Raw genomic sequence first — 4,369 nt, 5'->3', positions numbered from 1 at the left:
GTGTCTTTTTTCCAGTCTGTCATCTTAGATTCTGCAAAAAGGGAGTCATCATTTCTGTGAAACTTCACCTGAATCATGCTTTTCTTGTTCCAACTTTCTTGTTTATCTTGCAAATTATTTAGATTTTGAAAGACAGTTTGCTTTGGTACTGACTTGCAAGATACTTCATTATTCACCGTCTTTGGAGACATGGCAGCAGTTATGTCAAAACAACAAAAGGAGTTATGGAAATGGCAACAGGCATGTTACCAGATTAATGGAGTTTTCTGGGAATGTCTGGAAAAGGAGCCAGGGAAGGGATGGGCAGGAGGAAGGACTTGACCAGGGACAAAGGCTTAGGAGGGGCTTCATACCTTCATGTTAACAATATGGCTTATTTGTTTCTCAAATGACTAAGTGCCATGTTTTCAAAATGTACTTTTCTCATTTACTATGGAAAAGAATTGTTTAAAAAACTACTTTGCTAATCTACTTTTATACATTAGTATACTATGCAATCTGTTCCAAATAGCTTACTGTTTTTCCTGAACTGCTGGGAAACATTCATTAACAATGTCAAATTTGGCTTCTGCAGCTTCTGTAAATAAATGATTTTTTTTTTTTTAGAACACTAACGACAACAACAAATCCTTTGGTCACATCAAACCTTGAACACTAAATGTAATCAGGCTGTCCTTTTGATAGTGGTCAGGTGTTGGCTCCATCCTATACTTCTAACTACAAAAACACTCCTCACATATACGCAATTCAGTGAGTATTTCACCCCCAAAATACCATGCAGGCACCCTTCTGAAAATTGTTTCCAAAACTATGGTTACATGCATAGCAGTTTTAAAAATCTGGGTTTAATATTTGTAGTACTTCAGATAAAATTCAGTTATATTTAAGATCGCAGCTTCTGGATGCTTACTTGCAAGTGTGCACAAGGGAAGTAACTGTAAGAACCCTAGGTTTAATGCATTGATTAGTCCCTGCAAGTACACTTACCAGAATATCCTTACATTTCAAAAACATGCCAAAAAATGCATAATTTATATTTAAATCAGTGCAAGAAAATGAAATCATGTTAAAACTAAACATGCTTGCACCTCCAGTATTACAGAGTAGGTTGAACTAGAACACTGGTTCCTCATCGCTGCAGAATCCCAGAGCAACAGAACAGATGCTCCAGACATCACTGCAGAAGTTAATAATTCTTCAGAACACTAGCAAAAAAAAGCAGGCCTGAGAGCTTGTAGCTGACAAAAAGAATACTACCTCCTAAAATTCAAAAAAAAGAGGGAAAACATGCAGTGTGAGAAGCCACCTCAATAGAAGAAAAAAAGATGACCCATTTGAGTAACTCATCCGCTGAGCACTCTTGAGTAACCTGATGAGGAGGAAAGGAGAACTACGTGATGAAGGATTTCAGTACATCTTCATTAAAAAGTGCCCTTTATCAGTTAGGATTCTATCACGAAATTTCCAGGAACATTAACAGAGTTTGGGGAAGAACAGAACAGGTTATATTAGTAACTTATAAACTTAAAATCTGACTCAAATGACCAAGAACAAACTAAAACTGTGGTGGTTTATCTCGTCGCCTATGGCTCTCTTTTGCCTCAAACCACAAATCTACTGCGTGCTCTGCCACAGCTACAGGTCTTTTAGGAAAAAACTCACAGCAAAAGAAAGGCTGGCAGGTCAGAGACTGCTTCTAAGGAGAAAACAATATTGGCTAGAACTGTAGTTTCTTTCAATCCCCCAGAAAAACATGCCTTCAGATCACTTATTTTTATAGGACATTTACTGTAAATACACCATACCTTGGGAGAAAAATCCAGTTCTTCCTCAGAAGTATGCCAACTGACATCGCTCCCCTCTTTCTCCAAGCTTCTTAAAAAGTAGAGCAAAATGAGTACTGTGTCTCTCCAATCATTCCTCAGGTATGTGCTGGGTAATGTTTAAAGTTCTTACCTGATTGAGTCTCCTTGCGACAAGTCGCTCTATTGCCTGTTCAAACACGAATTGACATGTTGAAATTAGATTTGCATGCAAAAATCAACCAGCAACATACCAAACATTTAACCTGGACAACTCTACATGTGTCATAACAGAATGAAAATTTGGGGAGTCAACTTAATGTAAGACAGCATGAATGAATGCATGCATTTCCAAACAACTGCTTTTTTCAAGTCACACTGAATTGACAAACAAAAAAGACTAGAGCTTTATCTCCTTTGATCTTTTATACCTAAAAGTTTAAGAACTATCTCTACCTAAAACTAAAAAAACCCCGCCTAGCATGAATATACTACCGTTAATAAACAGTTAACAAAATTAACTGGTGCTTTAGCAAGACAGTAAATAAATGAACTGCTGAAGTACTCATACTGCACACACAAGCACACACTGTTGACAGAGATTTATACTGGTTTATATACTAATACTAGCTGGTGCTCTACCCACTTACAGGTTATCCTGAAAAGGTAAAAAACATTCAAAAAGCATTAACCAAGACCTAATGCCTATCCTCAGGTAGGCAGAAAAATCCCCAGCAGTTCTCTACGCTGCACCAAAAAGGTATTCAACAGGCAAGACAGGCGTAACCAGGGCACTCTATACTACGCTCCAAGCTTTCATCCATGTTAAGACAGCAACTTGCACACAGGATCACAGGATAAATCAGGTCACAAGGGACCTCGGCAAGTCTCTCAGCAACCGCCTCCTCAAAGCAGACTCAGCTCTGAGGTCAGATGAGGCTCAAAGGGCTTTTTCCACTCTGATCTTGAACCATTCAAGGAGGGAGACTGCACCAACCTCTCTGTTTTACTGTTTCTCACCATGGTGAAGCTGCCCACATTCCATTAGAAATTCTCTTGTTTCCATTTATGCCTCTTGTACCTTTGCTTCATGTGACGCACCACTGGGAGGCACCTGTCTCTGTCTTCTCCTTACACGTACTGGAAGCTGCTGCTGGGTCCCCTTCAAAGTCATCTCCTCTCTACACTGAACAAGCCCAGTTCCCCCAGTCTCTCCCCAAAAGGCAAGTAGTCCCTGCTCCTGGCCAAAGTTTGATGGCCCTCCACTGAACTCGCTCACGGATGAAAGACCACTCTCTCTTGCACTGGGGCCTCAAAATTATACCCAGGGAGCTGGACACAACCCAGGGACTGCCAGGTAGCAGCGTACAATCCCCTTCCTCAGTCCCCCTGGCTATGCTGCTCTTCATACAGCCCAGGACACCGTTAACCTTCTCAGCGGCAGGGCACCCTGCTGGCTCATTCTCAGCTCACTTTCTGCCAAGACCCTCTGGCTATTCCCAGCAAAGCAGCTCTCCAGCCAGGCAGCTCCAGCATGTGCTGTAGCAAACGGTTGTTCCTTTCCATGTGCAGGACTTGGCATCTGCCCTTGTTGAATTCTGTTAAGACAGGCCTGACAGTCCATTTACCCAGCTTGTCAAGGATCCCTCCGAATGGCAGCGTGGCCCAGATGCACATGTTGCAAACTCAACGACAGCCGCACTCTAGCACACCACTGATGTACTAAAGAAATCTGAACTCTAGGAATCCAGCCTGAAGAGGGCGAAAACCTCTCAATTACCAACAACTAAGTAGAAATAAAAGGCCTCTTCAATTCCCAGGACAGAAAGGAGAAAAACAAATAGAGCCTCCACATCGTATCTATTTCAGCATTCCTCAAGTCCTCGATAATTAGTTCTCGTTCACTATCATCACAAAATGAACTTGCTTATAAATAGGAGATTGGTGGCCTTCCATAAAGTTGTATGATGACAGCCAAACCAGGTCTTAGACAAAATCATTAAAAGGAAAAGAAAACAAAGGGCATATCGTGTTGAGTAAGTTATCTGAACTTTTGCTTTCCATGGATAGTAACTTTAAGCAATGATCAAAACCAGTTCCCATTCTCCTTTAAAAAGCAAGAGAGAAAGTTTATGAGATAGTTTTCAGACAGATCTTGATGCCCTACTGTAGAAATGGGATCTAGAAAAGTACTATCTAGGGATCACTTGTTTCTACTTTAATTGAAGTCCATTTTCATTAGTGAGTAACAGAAAGGCGCATATTTTTTTTTTTAATATTATTTACTATCACTAATGACACAAAGCTATCACTCAATTCAGTAATAAAGGACCGTGCAAAACACGTAAACAAAAAGCGCCAAAGCCTGCTCTCAAACCTAATTTATAAAACCAAAACCATCAGAATAGAGACCTCCAAGATAATAAACATCACAGGTGTGTTTGTATTTATTTGTACATCACAAACATGTTTCACAGTTGAAATGCTACTGTATAGAATACCTTTCTTTGTTTTTCCTGTTCTTGATGTCTGGCTAGGGATTGTGGCATTCCTATCATTTAGGGAAA

The 4,369-nt window shown here is 40.3% G+C and overlaps 1 long non-coding RNA gene and 1 pseudogene across 1 annotated transcript; both read right to left on the bottom strand.

Annotated features, from left to right (window-relative positions):
* LOC121080651 overlaps positions 1 to 359 on the bottom strand; it is a 32,095-nt pseudogene extending 31,736 nt beyond the window's left edge.
* Positions 360 to 515: 156 nt separating this feature from the next.
* LOC121080391 lies at positions 516 to 1,972 on the bottom strand. Its single transcript, XR_005825360.1, has 3 exons — positions 1,957 to 1,972; positions 1,806 to 1,872; positions 516 to 577 (listed from the first exon to the last, which is right to left on the bottom strand). It is a non-coding gene; the product is annotated as an uncharacterized LOC121080391 (long non-coding RNA).
* Between the last annotated feature and the right edge of the window lie 2,397 nt (positions 1,973 to 4,369).

This window comes from Falco naumanni, chromosome W, assembly GCF_017639655.2.
Source record: "Falco naumanni isolate bFalNau1 chromosome W, bFalNau1.pat, whole genome shotgun sequence".
In the NCBI taxonomy this organism is placed as follows: Eukaryota; Metazoa; Chordata; class Aves; order Falconiformes; family Falconidae; genus Falco; species Falco naumanni.
Note: the sequence above shows the minus strand (reverse complement) of the source record. Positions and strands in the feature narration are given on the sequence as shown.